This window comes from Melitaea cinxia, chromosome 21 (assembly GCF_905220565.1).
Source record: "Melitaea cinxia chromosome 21, ilMelCinx1.1, whole genome shotgun sequence".
Classification (NCBI taxonomy): Eukaryota; Metazoa; Arthropoda; class Insecta; order Lepidoptera; family Nymphalidae; genus Melitaea; species Melitaea cinxia.
In genome coordinates this window covers 9,299,272-9,323,324 of record NC_059414.1, presented here as the reverse complement: position 1 = coordinate 9,323,324, position 24,053 = coordinate 9,299,272, and the positions used below count along the sequence as shown (strand labels likewise).

Here is a 24,053-nt window from a genome sequence, read left to right as displayed (position 1 = left end):
TCGTTTCTAACCGGCGAAATGGTTGCTATCTTATCTCAATATCGATAAAATAAAGACCACACAACAATAACGACCACTCACAATGTGATCATTGTTCTATAATTGTACCAACCAATAACAACTAAAACTATAGCCAATTTACCGCACGGATAAAGATTACATGACTTAATCGGGTCAAAGATTAAAAAATTTAGAATTACGAGAATTAAAGTTAGTATACCTAAACGAAATACTTTCACTAGCGTTTATAAAAATAAAACGTGAAAAACTACATTATTATAAAAAGTAATGCTAATTATTACGCATCCTATAATAGCAAATATATAAAATAACTTAGTTATAAACAATTCATAATTGAACCTTAAATTTGACGATAGCATTGTTCCTGGATCGTTATTAAATGGGATATTTCCATTTAATGATCGTCACAAGTGCATGGAAAATTAGTCTTGAGGTACGATTAAATTGTTATCAAAACTATGTTTTCATAAAATCTTACCCGATTTTCGTAATATCAGTGTATAATCGTAGCTCATGTTACGTAACGTACCTGTAACAAAGATGAAAGTCATTATTTTCCAATTTACAAGATAATATCATAATATTTACAGATATAAATATAGCGCTCTTAAGCAGAGATTACTCAATTTATAGATTAAATAAATCTTATAGAAAACTGTGCATTCAAATCCGAATTAGTTCCACTAACTTTTCAAATGCTGATACTATACTAATGTATGCGCGCAAATGAAAGAACAACGCTTATTATGCACATAAATAAAGGAATAAAATGTTTATTAATAAATAACACTGCCCGCCAGTGGCCCGCCCGCAGTTTGGCGTAGAAATTGATAATATTTACAAAGAGTGTCAGAAGAAGAGAGTCAGTGTAATCATTACCTATTATACAACAGTTTACGACCTCTTTGTACACGACATTTATGGTTCATATTTTGTGCGCTAGACCTACCAAACTGCTCGCAGAGCTCCTTGTCGATCACGCTTCATATTACAAACGTGCGAAACAGTCTTTCATTGAGACATTTTTAGGTAAATTTCAGTATAACTAATCTATTATTTTGAAGTTAAACTTCTTTATGCACAACTGACTGAGAGTCAGCTGGTGAAAGCGTGACGAAAGCGTTACGAAAAGTGTGATCGGGAGAGGGAGATATAAGTTAGTGAAGATAGAAAGTTTTATTTCAGTTGTGTGGTCTAAAGCACATCCGTTTTTAAACATAAAATTTCATGCTTCTAAAATTAATAAACAACTCGTACCCTGCGTGCGTTGCTACGCTTTCTTTTTGTCCTACCAACTCAGAACCTTTTGTAAGCTCATGCACAACACTTTGCTGAAGATCATGACAAAAATTCATTTATATACATAGATAGATAAACGTATACATACGAATTATGTAGGAGTTTATAGTCTGCGTATACTGGATATGTGTATATAATTTTGTTTACATATAATTTTTTGAAAGTTGCACAACAATAATGTAGTCTACATCTGAAGCAGTGACGAACTACACTTAAATTGTTTTCCTAAATTGAAAACGGCTTTGGTACAACAGTGACAGTCACAATCGAATTACAACACAGGCTATTGACTAAATTTTGTACTTGTACTATATCGAGGACATACATAATGTTCATGTAAAATTTGTTTTAGGTAATTCTTTCACAAAGGATTTTTATGAAACAATTAAGATGATTTTCATATCACGTCAAATCCTGAGTGGGATGTTATGAATATTTTTCATGGAAATATTACTGTAGCCTTGATTTATTTTCAGATATGAAAACATGATATATGTATAGTATAAAGTATACTTGTAGATTAAATTTATTAGCAAAATAAATATAGGTATTTACCAAGATTATTAAATAGAACATCAAGGGTATTCCTGGCGTCGAGTTCAAAAGCAAGGCGTGGTACATTCATCCATCACGGAACATCTCGATCGATATGAATTATTATCTTATATGTTATTTATTGAACCCCAAGACGAGTTCAATTCCGTGTTCAGTTGGTTTATCTTGTCGAAAACTCTAATGTAAATGTAAATCAAACTATTACATTACGTGAGGTAACGACATTATTACAAAGCTTACAAATAAAATTATTCTCAGTTAAAATTATTTTTTGTTTGATAATAATTGTGTTTGCTCGCAAACGAAAAAAAATCGACTTCACTTAAATCTTAGGTAGACGAAAAGATTGTCGAATAAATACGCGTTCTCAAAGATTATTCAAAAAGTTGTAATCAGATCCCGATGAAATTTACATGTAACCACATAATAAACATTAGCTTTCGATTAAATTAAAAACAATCAAAATCGGTACACCCAGTAAAAAGTTATGCGATATAATAGGTACAACGTAAGTCGACGAAAAAATAATCAAGTAAAAACGCATTATTAGATATACGTCGAAAAGTAGTTATTACATCTCAAATATATTTAAATGGGACCGAATGACACGCACCACCTATCGATTACAATTTTTTAAATCGAAATCGGTCGACCCAGTCAAGTTCTGAAGAAATTTTTGAATACTTAAAAAAAAATACAATCGAATTGAGAACCTCCTCCTTTTTTGGAAGTCGGTTAAAAATAACTATTAAAACTATTTCATTTTATTTTAATCTCAAACCACGTTACGTTTGGATTCAATTGATTGGTTAATTACAGTTGCGTCTGAAGCTTCTTTTGAATAATTCCGAGTTCGAAAGTAATTTATGTAATTTTTTTAAAAGTCAATATAGTAGTAAAGAAAACTATTGAATAGAGTTAACAAGTCGAAGCGATCGTCACGTATCCGGTTGGCAAACGCGGCGGTTGGCAGTTCCACGGTCGTGAGGTTCATCGGGGTCACATACGAAGCTTTGTGTACTAGACTAGCAAATTGCGTATCTATTTTCATGTGTAAATTGCTTCTTAGTTTTTAACCGACTTTCAAAAAAGGAGGAGGTTCTCAATTCGACTGTATTTTGTATAGATATGTACAAATATACTACGAGGATATCGGTAATCATCGTTAGTAGCTTCTCGTGTCATCTCTCGTCGTTTGTACTGCACATTGGACGTTTGTCTCAAAAATCTGTTATTGAGTCATTTTTAGTACATTGATGGAAAACAATGACACGTATTTCTTGTCTTTGTTTAAATTAATGCAAAATTAAAAGCCGTAATAAAAAAAAAAAAAAAAAACGTAAAAATAATAAAAACAAAATAGCGTAGTAACGTTTTTGTTTTATATATTTACACGATAGTAATGTTTTACACAATAAACAAAAGATGTCTCTGACACTCTGATATAAGAAACATTATAACTAATTTATTTAATTACTCAATAACTTGTCATATTTTTTTTTTTTTGCTACAGCTTTCTTAAATATTTGGCATCGAGGCATCGAATATCAAATATATCAAATATAATTAGCGTGAGTAATTATTAATTGTGTTGGTACAATGTGTATCTTATTTCACTTAAGAAATTTTATAATCGGTTAAAGCACGCACATCCGTAAACGAATAACAAAAATAAAAATGTGTTTTGAAGTAAATAACTTATTTCAGAAGCGAAAATTTAAATTCAATCAATTTATTACAAACTCAGTAACAATTCTATAAATAATTAAATTAGTACCAAATTAATTTATTACGGTGCCGTTTTATAAACGCAATAAGACAACTTTATGCCTTCTATTCGTCACGATTTGTTTCTTAACGTAGTGATTTGTTACTGTTAATAGAATTCTTATACCCTTATGTATAAATTTTAACTAAAATTGCTTTAAGTTAAATAATTCTCTTTAAAATTTCTGTTAGTTACTTTTAAAATAAATACTTTCTATATTTTCTCGTTGTAATAAATATAAACATTTTATTAAAATTAGAATATTTATAAGTCAGAAAAGCCAGTAAGTTTTAATAACAATTTACCCGATGTTCTATTTGATTATCCTTCTGAATAATAATTACAATCAAAGTTGCAGAACAGAATCCAATTTCCTTGCGTTCCAATTAAAATATGTATTAAAACGTAAGGTATGATTAATAATAGAGACACGCGCAAGAGTTAGGGCGAACACCACATCAGGAACTCAACTCCAGCAGGTGGAAAGCAAAGGCGTGGCAAATCATTAAACTATCACTAGACGCGGAATACTTGCATAAAGCATTACCCATGCGTTTATAACAACCGTGCCGAATTAAGGTATCATTAATAACGAGGAAACAACAATATTGTGTAAGAGAGCCCTACATTTTCAACGCTATCTCATTTTACTAATAATATAATACAGTTAGTGTGCTGTTAAACTAATTGAGTTTTAATGGTGGAATTAAAACTGTCTTTCTTTATTTTAAACTCATGAATTTGTACTTTATTTAGGTCTAATATTGCTTCGATGTTTTTATAAAAGGACCCGTTAATCAAAAGACGTATAATATGATGTGTGGCGAAGTCAATATTGAATGTACAGGTATTAAACCTATGTATTTTTTTAATATTATAATTAAAACTATAATAATAGTCTGGAAAACTTTTTAAACAAATCTATTTTCCTCTGGATAAATATATTATTAGCAAATATTCTAAAAGTAGCGCAGGTGTAATGTTGAACGTAATCTCTTAACGTTCTGCAACTACAATCTCTTGTACTCGTATTATCTTATCTTTCAAGTATCAATCTCGCAATCTTAATATAAGTATATTTTTTCTCGTACTTTCTTTTTGAGTACATTTATCAATACACCATTTGGAACACTTATACACATAAAAATATCATATCTAAGTTTAAAATCAAACAATAATATCATTCACTAGACTATTGTAATATTGTCACCACGCCGTTAGTGAGATCTTGATAGTAAACAAAATCATTTATACTGAGAAATCGTAAGTAAATTAAGATCAACGTAGCCACTATCTGATGATAAGTGGACATGATGACGATAAGAGCAGTAAAGATCAGTCGAGCGGACATTGTGAAGTAAGCTAATAGCCGTTCAAACAGACCCGGTCTATACCACAAATTGTCCACATGATCGCTAGGATCTATGCTAAATTCTCTATAAGCACCATTTTGCCGAGATCCCATATTGACAAATATGGTATTGAATGGCTTTCCTGAGTAAATAGTACCATAAAGGATGTAAAACAATACTCTGATATCTGATCGTTCTCACTTATACTGGAGTTACAAACATTTCAGTGCTATATATTTTTTGAAAATCTGTTTGTTATTTAAAGGATTTTATTGAAAGAAATTTATTGAGTGCTCTGACTTTTACTATTTATTAATAACTCATAACATGCATTTACTATTAATTAATTAAGGCTACATTTATTACTCTAATACATTTTGGCAGATTACAGTTACATCGCCCTGTCAACAAACGTTAAGTGCCTAACAAATTACATAAGAATAAATTTTCCGCCGTATTCGTTTACTATTATTTGATTTTATAACGACAGGGTTTGATGGATAGACGATTTTTTACGCGTTAATCGTAAACGTGCAACCAGCAAAGACAATGTACAAAAGTTATTAAAATTCTGTACAATCTAGTTGTAATACGAGTACATATTAAATCAAAAGAAATCAAACCTGTTTATGAAAGAAAGAGTGACGTTATCAATGTTGCTCCGTTTTTCTATAATCCATAATTGTGATGTTTTGACACACCTTGTCTTTTGTTTTACAGTTTTTTTTTTTACATCTTTTTATATTTTTAAGGTGGCAAACAAGCGTAAGGCCCACCTGATGGTTAGCAGTTACCGCAGCCTAAAAATACCAGAAACACCAGAAGAACCGCAAGGGCGTTGACGACCCTACCACAGACCCTCCCCAAATCTCAGTCTTCCTCACTAACCACAGGAATAAAACACTACTTGCGAACGATGCCGTGATCTTTAATATATACCTACACAATTTTCAATTTTTGTTTAGAAGTATCATAAAAAACCCACAATAATCCCTACCAACGATTTAAAGCAATTAAAAGACGCAATAAGCAATATGACACGGCATTATTACTTTCAACGCATTAATAATAACGGTGCAGCTTGGAAGCAACGATGTAGAACCGGGTGACATATGCGTGATTCCATCACGCTGTAATGGTCGTAACGGAAAATTGCCCACAGAATAACAGTCGGTCAATCGCATTCAGGTCAAAACAATGACAGCCTGACATTAATTTCGTTTTAGAAACTTTTACAATAATACTACGTACTGTAAAGTTAATGAGGTTGTTTGGTTATACTCGCTTGGCACATAATTTACGATAGGTCTGATTTTGAACTTATTTTATTGTTAGTAAGCCTGTTTAATGTAGATGGTTATTTGTTACAAGGCATCAATGCTGTTTTATGTACGTTTTGGCTTTAATACATCATGCTAGGATATTAGGAAGAGCAGTGAACGCAATTGTTAATGCGAACTTCGTGAGCCGCAAAAGTATAAATAAATTTGAAAAGGATTGTATATATTTCTATTCAAAACTCCAATATTGGTGATAATACAAAGTTATGCGTGTAATGCTAAAGGTCCTAAGGGACGACAAAATTAATACCGGAACTAATTGTCGTCGATCGACAAGTAATAAGTCGTAAATGTAAATTAATGAAGGAGAGACCGGATGTTCGTATAATGACTTACGAACCGGATGCTTAGATTATAAAGGGTTTAACCTTGTCAATAGTTTTAAAGGGATATTGTTATTGGTTCTTTAAAAATACGCAATTTAAATTTGTTGAAACTATTGGAACGCCCTCGTCATCGATGATATTATATCTTTATTTGGTTTGAGCTAGGCTCAAACTTTGGCTTTTACATAATATAGACTTTTAATTTTTCATGGCAAACATTTGCATAGGCCATACAAATTTGCCGCGATCTGGGCGTTTGTGCTTAAGCATTGTGTATCTGTCCTGACACAACTGTAAGAGTTGTAATTCGTAGTTGGCACCGATAAGTGTGAAGCATGTATTATATTATTATTTACAAATATCTAATAAATAATCTCATCTCGTATAAGATATTTTCTTCAATTCATTTGATTTTTAGAATAAACATTTATTTAAATTAATCGAATTGACTTTTTCCAATCAAATCATAATTCTCAAAATTCAAATAAAATTTATGGCAAATATAAAATAAAACAAATTCTATCACTATTCTAGAGCAAAACAATTCCTCATTCGTCCAAAACAAAACTAAATCCTCTCGGTTCAAGAGCAGTACATGCAAATTATAGCAATTTACAAGGAGCTGTAATTCTCTCGAGGAAAATGAAAACAACACTCGGTAGCAAAACAAGAAACTAAGAGAAATAATCGTTTGATTGTAATGGTCGACTGCGATACGAGATTGTAAAGAGGCAGTCAAAACAATTTAGGGCGCTGCTGGAATCTAGATTATATTAAATCAAATGTCCGGCACGATAAAATCGAGAGAAAATTAAATTAATGGGTTCACTGTTTGTAACTAGTTACAAATAAATTTTTAAGAAATTATAGAAAAGTTAGTTTTAAGTTAAAGTTTGTTGGTTACCTACAGTTGTTTTTGTTGCAAACTGTTATAAAGATTTATGTACACATTAGTTTTCTCATGAAATAAAAGCTCGAATATACTAATTGTAAACAAAAAGGAAACAGATATGATAATAGGTAAAAAAATATAGTAAACTCGTTTATACTACACAAAATAAATAATAAATCATAGCTATAAAATTACAGCGACAAGATTGAAAATACATAACACAACGTTTGGAAGATCTATAGACAATATATGAAGCCTAAGCTGTCGTTTATAAATTTTACGTATTGCCTTCAATAATAATTCTTCAGAGAGACAGTCAAAATGGCAATATACCTCCTTAAAGTAATACTCTTATTACGTTTATGATTTCTAAAAAGAGATGACAAAAAATAAGCTTAAGCCAAAGGGGCTAAAAACACTTTAAAAAAATAGCAAAGTCTGTGTAACAATACAGTTATTATAGTTATATCAAGCAGATCATTAATAACTATTATTCGTATTATAATTTTCGACGTCTGGCAGCCGTGAAGACCGGTCAACGTCCACACTTGCAATTATACGTCAATTAAACTGTAGCCTGTTATTACGCGAACTTTCCGGGAGCGCGTGCGGCTGTTACGTAAGCGAGACCGCTGCTTTGAATTATCCCCCCACTAATACCGATCACGATAACACGAAAGCCACGTTCGATTTATGACCAATGGTGATAATGCGAGCACTAGATAACTAAATACGTGTTTGATGTATTAAAACTGATATCGTACATTATTTACTAACAAATCGATTACAGGTATGTTTGATAATCAATAATAATAATTGAAGAAAGTGACTCTAATATAATTTTAAAACAACACCATATAACATCAGAAATAAATAATAAAAATATATTCATAAACTAAATATCACGCTAGTCGCACAACCATAAATCAGAAAAGTTCATTTTCCGTCTTTTGAATTTCATTTAAACTGTTATCACAAATAGGTACTACACTGAAACTGTTTGTAAAAGACCTTTTTTGAACAAAAATTCATATTCTATATAGTTTAATGTCTAAGCATCTTCTCTCACATATGGGAAGAGTTGATACTTTATGTGCCACTGTTCTACTACGATTTGGAGAAAAAAAACTTTTATCAAGAGTAGCAATTATTATCATGTATTAATAAAATTTCGTTAAAAACAGCTTAGCATGAACTCCGAGACACAATGCATCGGTGAATCCACTCTGAGAGGAAACAGAACCCGCGACCACCATTGTTAATGGACCTTTCATCTATACTACACTAGAAATTTTATGACAAATATGTGACGTTTAATTTAATTGTGATGATAAAAAAATCAGAACGTGAAACATGATACAAAGCAATCATTTTTGCATCTCCAACTATTAACCAGTGCCACATTACGCTCTACTAAACTTGTATAGCGATGTTTATCACGTGACCTGTATTAACCGTGTCGAATCACACACATAATGGTTAAATCGATATTTTTTTATCGATAACATTATCGTTGTCATGGAAATATATAATCGTGGCTATTTTATTAGATTAGGAAGGGGCCCCTGAATAAACAATTCGTTGGAGAAATCGATACTCGATACGATAAGGCTCGCATCGAACACCCTTTAGCAACATATGCACGATAGAGCGTTTACATTCTTATCGGATTATTACAATACGTTAACATTTTCCTTCGATTATATAAGTTCCTGTTGAGTTTAATAATAATACGAACAAGCGAACACAGTGTTTCTGAACTGAAAATGAAAATTAAAACGATAGTATCAAATATGCTTAAGTCCTGTTTTACTTGTCGCTTTATGCGTTATAGTTTAACAGCCACATAAGGTACCGATAGGTCTATCAGTATTTATATCAAGGAGTAAATTTTGAATTCACAGGTTGCTAATAGAAATATTTTACATAAAAAATAGGAATTTATGGAAAAAAAAACATATGGACTTTTTTCTCTTGGATACCATTATATATAATTTGATAAACAGTTCTTTTATATTATTCATGTCAATGGAATTTATTGCTTTTCATAAAACGGAAATAAAACCATCGATAGAATTTAAAAGTAAAGAAAATTATAAGACCTTTATCCAAATAGTTACTTAAATAGAAAGGCGTAAAGAAAGTTTAGTTCAAACGATAAGCTGAATAAACTTCAATAAACGACATCTTTTTCAACGGTCTCAATAAATTTACTGCAGTCGGAACTACAAGAGGTGAATACTTAATTAGAGGTAAGATCGTTGAGATAAATTGCTACTGGGTTTAACTTAACTAAATGTTCTGTTTCGCTTCCACTCATTTATGTTCTCGCATACGGTGCAAACTATTTAAAACCTTTGAAAGATTTATGTTAATGTTTAACATTCTATTTTGAGTTTTTACATTTTATTGAGTTTTTTTTTTCGTTAATGTAATGAATATATATATATATATACATTACATTAACGAATATTTATATGTATGTTCGGGGATAACTCCGTCGTTTATGAACCGATTTTGATAATTCTTTTTTTGTTGGATGATGAGATATCCCTAGTTTGGTACCATGATAAGGAAACCAGTATCTGATGATGGGATCCCAGAGAAATCGAGGAAACTTTTTACTGGGTGTACCGATTTTGATGATTTTTAATTTAATCGAAAGCCGATGTTTATCATGTGGTCACATTTAAATTTCATCGAGATTTGAATACAACTTTTGGAGTAATCTTTGATAATGCGTATTTACTTGACTATTTTTTTTCGTCTACCTACGTTGTATTACTTGTCGATATAATTGAAGTCGGTTTTTCTTCGTTTGCCTGCAAACACAATTATTGGATTAGATTTCATTTAAAATAGAATACATTTGTTAAATTAGACGTGAAGATGTTACGACTATATGTATATAATATAGTAATTTGGTATTTTTTGTACTCAATTTATGCATACTGAATTCTACACAAGCAGTAGAATCTGCCGTTAAATATTCTGTACAAATATACATAATTATGATATTTTTGAATGTTAAAGATAAACAAATAAATCTTCATCATATAAAATACGTACGTATATACTGAAAAAAAAAATCGTGCACAATCTCCATACTCTATGTGACCAACAAAATAAAGAAATTGTAATGACGCAGTCACAGTTTAAGTGGACCAATTTCTTCGAACTAATTTTCTAAACAAGATCATAATTAACACATCGCTCTAAATCGACACATAATTGGCGTATGATTTAAACACCGAATAATTTTTATGCGTAACGCGAAATTTGATCGATTCTAAATCAACAGCGAGAAGTAATTATCAGATTGTAAAGCAGGCGAAGAGAAATTAGTTTTGAATGAAGTATTGCTCCTAGGCAAATATTGTTATTAAGTGAAAGTTTAAATTGTAAGCGAAAAGCGAGTGTTTCCGAGTAAACTGCAAAGGGCAACGTGTGACGGGTAGCGTGTAGGCAAAGTGACCCTTCACCCGCTGCCGAGATGGGATGAAGATACGACCGCTGCGGCGATAATTGAAGCTCAGAACCGAGCTCGAGTAAGGTACGTTTCTAACAGACATGTATTCGGATATAATACTTCGATAAGTAGAAATCGAATACATTAACTGGAGGAAATTGTAGTATAAATATCGACTACTAGACGAGCGTTTACTCGCAATTTAACTGTGACTGATGTTAATTCTACGGTAATATGGAGATGCAAACGCAGGAATGAAATCCGCCGGTATATTATAGTAAATCACTTATTCCTTCCCACAAATACGACGAAGAGAGTAATTCGATTAGAAGAATCTCGTGCAATGAACCCACGTTCGTATCAATTTCATCACATGTAACTTGAACAACTGAAACGTTGGCGGTGGTCCGCACATTTGCCACAATAAATTCCATCGCCAGTTCTACGTCCGACTTTACAGCATCGCCCTCGGCTACGTTAGCGAGTATTGTTGGCAAATTTTGCCATATTACGTTATCGAATACTGCATACCAGAACCAGGACTGCTTTCACGGTGCTTTCTAAATTTGCGAAAAGATAATTTTTGTAGCTCGCGGCAAATAAAAAAAAGTAATTATCTGTCAAATACTGCTACAACCTTCAGTACGATATTTTAGATGAAATAATAGTTATCACGACAGTTTATTTCCTTATACAGAATGCAATATTACCGACTTAAGTCTGAATGATTTCATTTTAGCCAAATATTAAAATCGTGTATGACGGATATCTAATATCTTTAAACTATTATGTAAAAATAACGATTTAATAATAAAATTAAAATTTATGACTAGAACCATAATAAAATATCAATTTTCAAAAGATGTGGAACAATTCACCGTGTATAATTCTACGAGGGGGCGTTAAGCATAACGCGTTTACTTGATTTACTTGATCATTGATAAATGTGAAATAATTCAAATAACTTCGATTTGTAATTAAAACGTGTTCCGAGATTAAAACTCGCAGTCTACCTAATCAACTCGAACCGACGACACAAGATGTCAGCTTAAGACGTCATTAGCAGCACGCCGCATGCTGGGTTTAATTTCGGGACACACCCCTGTAATACATCTCAACACCGTCCACGATTAGGTTCGTGTCGATCGTAATCGCGCAATAATTTCCGACGACAAAAGACTAATACGTTCGAGCATTCTAATTGTAACAAACGCGAGCGTGCAGCTGCACTTCATATCGTGGCTACCAGAGGGCTAGATAGTATCGCACGTCGACAACGCGAGAGAATTATTGACTGCCACTCACCTACATCTGACTGAACGGTGCCTTGCGGAACTCGGCGGCACCGATGCGAGGATCGTTACAGTCAATTTACTTTTAAAATTATTTTTCATATCATGTGCAGTAATTGATAAACGAGTTTTATAACACTTCCATTGGTACATTAAATTAGATTCTGCAATAACTTCGATGAACACTTCGTGGTTATTTCTTTTTAAAACTATAACTTTTTTACATAAATGCTTCCTCATTTTTATTAAACCGTGTGATAGGTATTTCGAAAGAAAAAACGACATCTTAAAATACTTAGATTCTAAGATAAATAATAAGCGTTTAGCGATCGATCAACAAACGAGTTTGTTTTACGACTTATAATATAATCAGTTGTTTGTAAGCAAATTGCAATTACTACAAACAATAATTACATGCGTGCGCGCATGTTAATCATTATTGTATAAATCTTCGATCGCCCGCGGGAGCGAAAGCTGGCTACTACAGACAGATCATACACATCGATAAAATCATTAATCACTCGCCTTCCAACTAGGTTGTTTGTTTTCTTAAGGCTAACCGCGCCTAATATTAATGCTTTAATTACAGGAAAGCGTTGATTCGAAATCGATATAAAGATTCGGTTTGACATAATCGATCTATTTTACATCTTGATTTATTACCGCCGAAACTACTTCATAAGACTAGATGCGGATAAGATTGCAATTGACACGAGACCACCAAATGTGCTCGTGCCTGCTAAGTGTTTAAATTTGATATAAATCGCCTTTAATTAACTGTTAACCAATATTAGTTACAAGCGAGCACAAATTCTGAAACTTTTATCGCTTTGAGGCATAATATCTCTAACGGCTAATCTTGTCAAAATAAAACGATACTCTACTGTAAAAGTTTACAGATACGATAAATATATTTTAATATTCAATGCCAGCAATTTTGAGATTCAAAACTTTCTTTTTAAGCAGTTTTAATTTTTTTACACCGATGGTCATGAAAGCCGCGGTCGCTTACGATATTTGTTTAGAAGATTGTGGTACCTTACCTTCTCATAAGATAATTCATAAAAATATATAGTTTTGACGTCTAGTTAACAAAGGTTCATTCCAGTATTTCACAGTGCACAATCTCCGTAACGCGCATACGTCAGTATGATTTACCGGTCGTTTGTAAGCCTCACGTCAGTAGAGTTACCATTCGTTTTCATACGGAATGTTCGAACATTCGAAAAACATAATTTAGATAATTTTGTATTAAAATCTCGTACAATATTTACTGCAATATTCAATATGTACTTTAATGAATATATGATCAGTTTAGGGACGCATAATTAAACGTACTCATTCATTCATTCATTACAGCCTATACAGTCCACTGCTGGACATAGGCCTCCACAAGTTTACGCCAAAAATAAGGTGAACTCATGTGTTTTGCCCATAGTCACCACGCTGGGCAGGCGGGTTGGTGACCGCAGTACTGGCTTTGTCGCACCGAAAACGCTGCTGCCCGTCTTCGGCCTGTGTATTTCAAAGCCAGCAGTTGGATAGTTATCCCGCCATCGGTCGGCTTCTTAAGTTCCAAGGTGGTTGTGGAACCTTGTTATCCCTTAGTCGCCTCTTACGACACCCACGGGAAGAGAGGGGGTGGCTAAATTCTTTAGTGCCGTAGCCACACAGCACGTAACAACTAAACGTACTATTATTAAGTAATGTGACATAAATTTATAAACACAACAAACTTATAAACTCTTTTAACTATGACATCAATATACATATAATTTATGTAAGTACAACTACAGTTCTTTTTAACTTAAAATGAAATGTAGGAACTTTTTTTTTAATTGTACGTATTTACATGGTAACCCTATTCGCCAGTAACGAGTAGAGAATTACACAAAGTAGAGAACATAAGACTTGACCCGTGAATATTATGTTTATGTCACGAAGTCTTGATTGCAGCAATTGAGTTTAACTTATTTGTATTTACCGACCAATGAATATTGTTATCGAAATAATAAACCTATAAAGATGAAACATATATTTAATTAGGTAAATATTATTTAATGTAATGATACGCATATTTATTACTCGTATATGTGTGATTGCGTATGTTAATTAATTTTTCACTTAGAAATTTACCTACGATTTCTAACAATTTCGTTTTTTTCTTCATTCAGGTTTGAAATTTTACGTGTAATAATTAAAAAAAAAAAAAAAAATATATATATATATATATATATATATATATATATATTATTGTGTCTTTTAAGGCGTTAAAGATACACTCAGCCCTGTATGCCCTGTGCAGGCGGTCGGATCAAGGGGCCGTATAACCGTAAGTTTCCATGCCCAATTGAACGGTTGGTAAACTACCATTAAAAAGGTCTATTTATATAATTTTTATACTTTTTCCTAAACTAATCGAAAGTAATGACAAACGAAATCATAAATAGAATTAAATACAATAATTATATACATACGTTCTTACGATTGACCAAGGAAATCTACATCTAACCATAACTAAAGTTAATAGTTGAATTTCTATACGTAACCTATACTCTAGTAGTAGACCGTATATACTCGTACATCGGTTTCACTTTCTTACGCCTATATTACCGCATTAAGGCATTATTAAGGAAACGATCCCGATCTAGATAATAGATGGGCATGTCACACAGATTGAGAGGAGGGGGTTTATTCTGACGTCCCGCACGAGGCACGACCAGAACCGAACGAGTAGAAAGTTTGCGGAACAGACACTTCCCATTAGTCAATCATACTATCAGTCGATTTCAGTCATATCGAGTAATGATGAAATGAGTTTAAGAGACGTACAACGTTTGAACGTGAATGATGGTGAGCGATGGAATTATTCTGAATCGTATTTTATTTTTGATTACGTAAACAGTCTACAGTCTGATATACTACTAATAATCTTGGTATAGGATAATGTAAAGTATTCAGAATTGCGTACTTATGTATGTATTCATATGACAATTTTTGTTACTAAATATATTTATGAATCCTAAAGATGTGTTCCGGAAATATCACTACATATTTTCCCGGTTTAATAAAACCACGAATTGATCCATTTCTTCGTAACAATACAGACATGATATACCTACGGCAATATGTCACAGTTTAAATTTTCGCTCAGTGTGTGTTATATGATGCTTTGAATTGATAACTTAGATCAGTTCAAATATTCCCACCGTTCTTCTAGAAACGTACGTTTTGTTTAATCTGTAGAATATTAAAACAAAACAGTAGAATAATACAACACGTTATAATAGATTTCAAGTCAAATAATTGTGTTTGCTCGCAAACGAAAAAAAAAACCGACTTCAATTACATCGACGAGTACAACAACGTAGTAGTAATACAACGTAGATCGACGAAAAAATAGTCAAGTAACTACGCGTTATCAAAGATTACTCAAAGAGTAGTTATCAGATCTCAATAAAATTTGTATGTAACCACATGACAAACATCAGCTTTCGATTAAATTAAAAATTATTAAAATCGGTACACCCAGTAAAAAGTTATTACGGATTTTCAAGAGTTTCCTTCGATTTCTCTGGAATCCCATCATCAGATCCTAGTTTCCTTATCATGGTACTAAACTAGGGATATGTCCTTTCCAACAAAAAAAGAATTATCAAAATCGGTACATCCAGTAGAAAATTATACGGTATAATATAACGTAGGTCGACGAAAAAAGCGTCAAGTAAAAACGCATTATTACATATAACTCGAAAAAGTAGTTTTTAGATCTCAAATAAATTTAAATGGGACCAATTGACACACACCACCTTTCGATTTAAAAAAAATTGTCGAAATCGGTCCACACGGGCAAAAGTTCTGATGTAACATACATAACATAGAATATGCGTTCCTCATCTCACAATCTTAAAATCCGTTATTTACTAATTACACAGCCCCTTTTCCATGAACTTTGCCATACAATAGTACACAACAAAATAGACGTAATGTTAATTAATTGCAGTTTAGAATACAAAACCGTTGCAATTAAACTACTTAATCCGAAGAACAAAAAGGTACAACCGACATTCACGTGCGAATATAATAATTTAATTCGACAAAAGAGAGATGCAGCGATAAGATCGTTGGAACAAAGCACTCTCACTCGGGAGTCGATGCTAATTAAGGGCATCGCTCCATCGTTGTTTATAGCGTTCATTAGGGTGCATGAACATTGTTCTGACGGTAAGCATACTGTAAGCAGCCGCTATGAAAAATATATCCGTGCAGTCGTTAATTTCAATGAACGATTAGCGACGGCTCTGCACATTTTAGAAGAGAAGAGTTTTCGAATTTTAAACTTTTATAATATTAACTTGAGAATGGTTAATCTCTTTCGAATTTTAGACTTTTATAATATTATCTTGAGAATGGTTAATCATCGCACGGTAAATTGATTATAGCACAAAGGCATAATTTTAAAAATATTAATCGTAACAAGCCGTCTTGGACTTAAATACTACAATATTGAATTCTCTTAGGTACATTTTGTAAATAAAACAAATTAAAAAAAAAAACAATATGTTACATTAAATAAAAGCTTAACTTAATTATTTAGCACTACTCATACTGCAGTAGCTTGCAAGCTAATCATTTATAAAAAAAAAAACATTAGAAATAGAAAAAAAAGATCTTCTTTATTAACTTACCATTGCCTAAGAAACAACCTGTCATACAAATATATGAATCTCTTCATCGTATAAGGTAAAGATAGCTCAGTTGGTGGTGAACTAACGCCGAGTTGCACGAAAAGAAATTTAATTTTAAGTAGTGATTAAACTAATTTAATCGCAAGAATTGTATGAAATTCTTGTGATTAAATTAGTTTAATCTCTACTTAAATTTTAATTTTGTTTCGTGCAACTCGGCGTATGACTCTAAAACTCTTAGGCTTTTCTAATTATATTGTATTACAATGTTAAAAATATTGCAACATTTCTGTGAGTTACATTTTGAAATTGCTATCACATTAATTAATTTTTAAATCATTTTCGCAATTTTCTTATTCTAATTGATTAAAATATTTTTTTTATAATAATTCTAAAATGTGTGGTAAAGCGTGTATCATTCTATACTACTTATTAAATAAATTCTACTGCATCAAAATAAGGTCACTGACGCATGTGGGATTTCTGTATACTTAAGGAAATGGGAATGAAAAATACCATAATAATATACATTATTTACTCTATTGTTTATGATTTATACTAAGCTTCTATTTATATTAAGTCAGCTTTCTGTAATTAAAAGTTATTGACATTTATTTTTCGTTTTTATTTGAATTATTTACTTTTTCTACTAACTGTTAACAGCCCAGCATGCACTTGACATGTGAAGAATTCTCCATCTAATAGTAATAAAATATTAAATAGATAATCACGTTAACGACACCTTATATTTTATTTTTTATGTCCCACAACTGATGAATTACTTTCTCTTTTGTAAAATAGAAATGATCTGAGCTTTCAAACACACAAAATATTAAAATATGAAATGGTGATTATATATTCTGCAATCATTATTATGTCTGTAATTTAGACCTACCTAATTTTTTATCGTGTACAGTTAAGACTACATAATATTTAAAAAAAGAATTAAATTTAGGAGACAGATTAAAGAACTTATTTGTGAATATAAAAGGCTGACACAACCAATATTATAAAATGACGAACTCATATCATGCAAAAAAAGCCTTTTTTATTAATTTTAACAACAATTTTTATCAACGCTTTATCCGAACAGTATATCAAGGATGGAATATAAAAAACCCTAACATAGTAATGAAACTTGAAACAACCAAGAAATGGAAGGAATTGTAAAATCATTGCTGTCAAACTGCAATTTACGAGCAATAACTGAATAAACGTGCTACCGCTGGTGAGCAAGTGATGAACTTAAATTATAGTAATAGTTGTCGCTATATTCGGTGCAAAAAGTTTCTTTGGCAATTAGTAAACTAACCGTTATGACAAATGATGTCTTATATTATAATATCACGTATGTCATGTGTGACTATAATTGACCTAGGACATGCCATCGCACGATAACTGTGTTATTATAGTTAATTGCTTAATTTTTGTTAATAGTAGCTCTAAAATTAGTCGTAATCGTAATAATATGGTGTCAAAAAATTCACCATAACCACCACACACTTCTTTAGCGTGTGCAAAAAAACCTATGATGATAAGTAACATATATTGTGGTGGTGGTGTACATATATATATTATTTCTTTTCTTTGATGCAATATATTTCCTTTTTGTTACATTATTAGATATATTTATGAAAAAAAAACAAATAAAAATATTTAAAAATATAGGATGTATTCCTAACCGCTTTTCTATGCGCTGTCCTATACCCAAAGGTCTAAGGTCTAAGGTCTCCCTATGTCTGGAAGAAATCGCTCTTTTAGCGATAAGACCGCCTTTGTACATCTTCCCCTAATTATACTACTTTAGTTTGTATCTTTTAATGGTGTGCAATAAAGAATATTATTATTATTAATATTATTATTATTAAAAATATAAAACAAAGGCTCCATGTTGAGGAACCTCCTCACAATGCGGGTCGTTTCAAGCAACACTACCTTTTGCATCCGACCCTTGATCTAGTCAAGCGAGAGTTTCTTAAGGTGTTGGTCGAAAGTCTTCGCTAAGAGACCATTGACCGACACAACAATAAGAAAAATTATTGTTGACTCTACATTCCACATGCCGATAATCTCGTGCGCAAGGTATTATTACTCAATTAATATACTCAATTTTTCTTTGACTGCCTTTACGAGATTATCGTAATGTCAACAGTATTACTCGGCGCGCTGATCGGTCTACTAGCACTATATCAGGTTTATTGACTGCAATAAACCTGTCAGTGACAATAGACCGATTCCAGTAGTGCAATGCACGACCATTTTCAAGAAATGGCGTTGGGTTATACCTATAATAAGGCAACTCATTTTCAACGAGGCCATATCGAATAGCAAATTTTTGGTGGATAATCCTGGCTACTTCGTTATGTCTGTGCAAGTACTCACCGTTAGTCGGAAACAAAATGTCTAATGGATTCTCCAGACTTATATATATTATAATGAACATTTACTCATTATAATCAATTTTAGTAAAAGCGGTTTCGACTTTTCTATAAAAATACACGTGGTGTGCTCACACTATATTTTGTACGAATAGTTTACCTTGATTTACAAATCACGGACTTAGGTCAAAACATAAATTAAAAATATTTAAATGAAACAACTTGTAAATATTCAGCCTAAAGAATAATTATTACGTGACGAAACCTAGAAGTGAGAGGGGGTGGCTAAATTCTTTAGTGCTGTGTGGCTACGGCACTAAAGAATTTAGCCACCCCCTCTCTTCCCGTGGGTGTCGTAAGAGGCGACTAAGGGATAACAAGGTTCCACAACCATCTTGGAACTTAAGAAGCTGACCGATGGCGGGATAACCATCCAACTGTTGGCTTTGAAATACACAGGCCGAAGACGGGCAGCAGCGTCTTTGGTGCGACAAAGCCAGTACTGCGGTCACCAACCCGCCTGCCCAGCGTGGTGACTATGGGCAAAACACATGAGTTCACGTTATTTTTGACGTAAATTTGTGGAGGCCTATGTCCAGCAGTGGACTGTATAGGCTGTAATGATGAAACCTAGAAGATTTTATCCTCGTTGAAGTCAGTAACAGCGAGGGCGCCACTAACATAACAGATAAATTTTAAACCATACCATATAATGTTAAAATTTAAAGAAAAACCATTAATCCTAAAGAACAAAATTAAAAGAATATCATTATAGATAGTAATTCAAATCTGACAAAATCAAGTTCAGTTTTTGATTTTTTTGAACTAAATAAATGGTATTATCTATACATATAATAAAATGGTAGGAAAGTCAAAACGGTACATTGAATATTTTTTTAAAAGAATACTTGGGATGTGATCTACAATCGATACCGAAGCCAAAAATATAGTTTTTAGAATTTTTGTCTGTTTGTCTGTTTGTCTGCATGTATGTCTGGGATAAATTCAAAAAGAACCGCATGGATTTACTTCAAATTTGGCACGAATATTATTAAGAACTCGGGTCAACATATAGGCTACATATTATCATGCTATCACCTACCGGGAACGAGCAGTGAACCTTTATTTCCTCAACGTATTCTGTAACAACGTGTAATCTAACGACGCATATTTGAATGTTGTTGTTATTATGTTAATAACCATGCTATATAAGCTAGCTTCACACTATAAAACTAATACTAAGCAGTAACATGATTAAATGAATATAAGTAGACAAGACAATTTTAAAGCAGCGCCATCTATGAGATTTTTCTGTAGATATGAAATGTAAAGAAGAAACGGGTAAATGAATGTTATTTTAAAAGGTATAATCGTAGGTATTTTTGGTGTTGTATAGCGTTCACGCAGACGACGTCGCGGGCAGCAGCTAGTAATATAATATAAATAAAAATAATATTGATAATATTCAATAATACTTATTAATATATTTTACAATCGTAATTATAAATGTAATGGCATCAAAATTTTACAGCAGCAATAAATTAAAGTTAATTAATCCGTATATCACGCACGTCAATATAGTGCATAACTCTCTGGACTCACTCTGTGGACTGTGTGTACATGTACCCTACATGTACACACAGTCCAGAGAGTCCAACAGATGGCGTTTGGAATAATCTCAATGCAAACCATACAATAGATATATACTGCTGTGCTTAGATTTAAAAAAAAATGTCGTTTTAACTGCTTTCGTAAAATTTTAATACATTTGGGCCCGGCCCCATGTCCACGGTACGGCGCCGTGGCGTTTTACGGCGACGGCGTCGTGCCGTATCACGGTGCTGTGGACGGTGCGCTCTAGGTGCGCCGCGCTTGACAGTTGATATTTCGCAGTTTGCGTGCTCGGGCGTCCTCGCCTGGATATCGATCGCAAAAAAGTTTTTCTACTGTTGTTACTAAGACGAAGAATGAAAAACAAACAGAAACAGAAGAAATTTGGGTAAATCCATATATTTATACAATGAACCAAGACGGAGGTTACCTATTTCAAAAGAAAATATGTAGCGCCAAAAATATGTGGGCATGAGAAATTTTATGAATATTTTGGAGATGCTTGGTTTAACTATCAGGTTAGAAATAAAACGAACTTATCATAAATCAAAATATGTTTATTTATTACTAGCCGTGAACGCGACTTTGTCCGCGTGGAATTTAACAAAAAAGTTATTGTTCAGTTCGCAGAGTCATAACTAAATAAATTTCTAAAATAAAAGTAGCTTTAGTTAATCCTAATTACATCATCTATCTGCCTGTGAAAGTCCCGTCAAAATCGGTCTAGCAGTTTCAGAGATTAGCCGGAACAAACAGACAGACAGACACAAAAATTGTAAAAATTGTAAAAAATGTTATTTTGGTATATGTACCGTGTATACACATCCATATCTATTTATTAAAAAGCAGTTATTTTAATATTACAAACGGACACTCCGATTTTATTTATTTGTATAGATTTGTAGAGTATTTTTGAATATTATTTAAAAACTGTGTCAACGGCTTGATGTAATTTGAATGAAAGGGCTGAAAATTATTTTATTAAATATCACACACAGCACACGGTTCTTGTTATTTTGTACAAAGTAGAATAACTTTTTTGCGATCCATATCTAGACAAGCACGCCCGAGCACACAAACTGCGAAATAACAACTGTCAAGTAGCGCGCGGCGCACCGAGTGCGCAACGTCCACAGCACAGTGGCACCGTAACACAGCGCAACGCCGTCGCCGTAAAACGGCCGTGGACATGGGGCCGGGCCCTTTCTTTTGTGATTACAACTGTAAAATTCATTAAAGGTATTTTATAATTATAATACTATTTATTTAATTGAAACAATTATTGTGAACTCAATTTCAAACTTTACTACGTTTTACCTATGCACGGCAGTACCTACAGAGTCAGAACGTCACTACGGGGGAGGGGTGGGGGCGGTTCACTGACCTGGTGCTCGCGCAGCTTCCTCAGCAGCTCGTGGTAGGGCGCGGCGCGCGCGGCGCCGAGCGCGGGCGGCGGCAGGCGGCCCTCCATGCCGTGCAGCCAGCGCCGCAGGCAGCGCAGCTCGTGCGCCGTGTCTGCGGGCAAGCGCTTTGTACTACTGCTGTACTCTTTTTAAACTTACGTGCTCACTAACTCTAACCTATATATATATATGTGTGTGTGTTTGTAAATCGATTTGTGATGTAAGGTCACGGATGCAAGTGGGAAAAAACCTCTGAATGAATCAGAATGAAAAAATTCGATATCCGGGGTGACGAATGGGCTTATTAATCTTTACTAGTCTTTAATAGAACTCGTGGGGGCCTATGTCCAGCAGCCCGCGAGCCTACGACCATATACCATCTGTCGATAAATAGCTACCTTCGTTTATGAAAATTGCAAAATCAGGCTGTTTCGGGTAGGTTATCGGCTTTTAGACAAAATATGTCTTATACACCCCCTAAATTATAGCGCTCAAGCGCTCCTTTGCCCTCTGGGAAAGAATAACCATTACTCCCACTCGCCACCAGAGTAATAGAGCGCTAACGGTACCCGTGAGCGCTTCTCTAGGCGACAACGTCAAACCACCGTGTCGTCACAGTATCACACGAAAGTGATCCCGTGATCTCCCGCTATGACGAAGAGGGCACCGCTGAGCTTTAGTGGGTATTCTGGCACGTTCTATCTGTGCCGGGAGCCCCACACTCCCGCCGGTCTCCGTGCGTAAAAGCATTTGTGTTTTTCCCACACTTGTGTTCATCAGTGTTAAAAAAAAATTGGAGTTGATTTGTAATACCCGCAGAGAAGTGCGAACAGTACTCCACAATTTCGAAATTATGATGGAGATCGGGATGTGAGATTGTAATTCCCACTGAGACGACACGTAAACCGCGAACCTTCACTAATATTATTTTATATTTTCATTTATACGCCAAATTAACCAAAACACTCACCCACGGTATCAGAACAGTCCCCATCAATATTCTGTTTCTCCGGGTTGAGCAACAAGCGCAGACTTTCCCACTTCACGTTCAAATGCTCCACTCGCCACGTCACCTGTTGAAACAAATATATTAAGTACAAAAGTTTTAGTTTATCAATCTTAATGAATATTATTTGTATGAGTTGCTTTTACTAATGACTGATAATACTAGTTTTTTAACAATAAAAAAAATCTTCTAACTTTCAAAAAAAAATCTCTTCAATATTATTTGTAAATATACATTATTTTGCCATATATAATGAAAATGAAAACCACAATATTAAAAATGACCACACTACTTAATATACTATATCCGATAATTCTACCACACATATATTTATCTGTCACATCTAATTGTTATGGATTGTTTAAAGACTTTGAGCAAACATGGTCTAATATTTAAATAGAATAAATTATAAAATAAATTTCATTAATATGTGTCTTGTCTGCCTTTCGAGGGATATATTAGAATATTATGAGATGTAGTTTGTTATGTAATTATTTATACTGATTTCTTACATGGAGCGAATACATAGGTACAAATATGTGTCTGGCTGGGTATTTGTACTTATCATCTTTTGGAAGAAAAATTGTCGATTAACCGTTAATAATCTATTGAAAATTCTAAATCTTTCAATATGAAACGAGTACATATTATCC

General features: G+C 33.2%; 1 protein-coding gene across 1 annotated transcript in view; it reads right to left on the bottom strand.

Moving 5' to 3' along the window:
* LOC123663925 overlaps positions 1-22,447 on the bottom strand; it is a 120,300-nt gene extending 97,853 nt beyond the window's left edge. Inside the window, exon 1 of the mRNA XM_045598567.1 lies at positions 22,376-22,447. The gene's annotated coding sequence lies outside the window, so the exon portion shown is untranslated. The remainder of the gene's footprint in view (positions 1-22,375) is intronic.
* Positions 22,448-24,053: the final 1,606 nt, after the last annotated feature.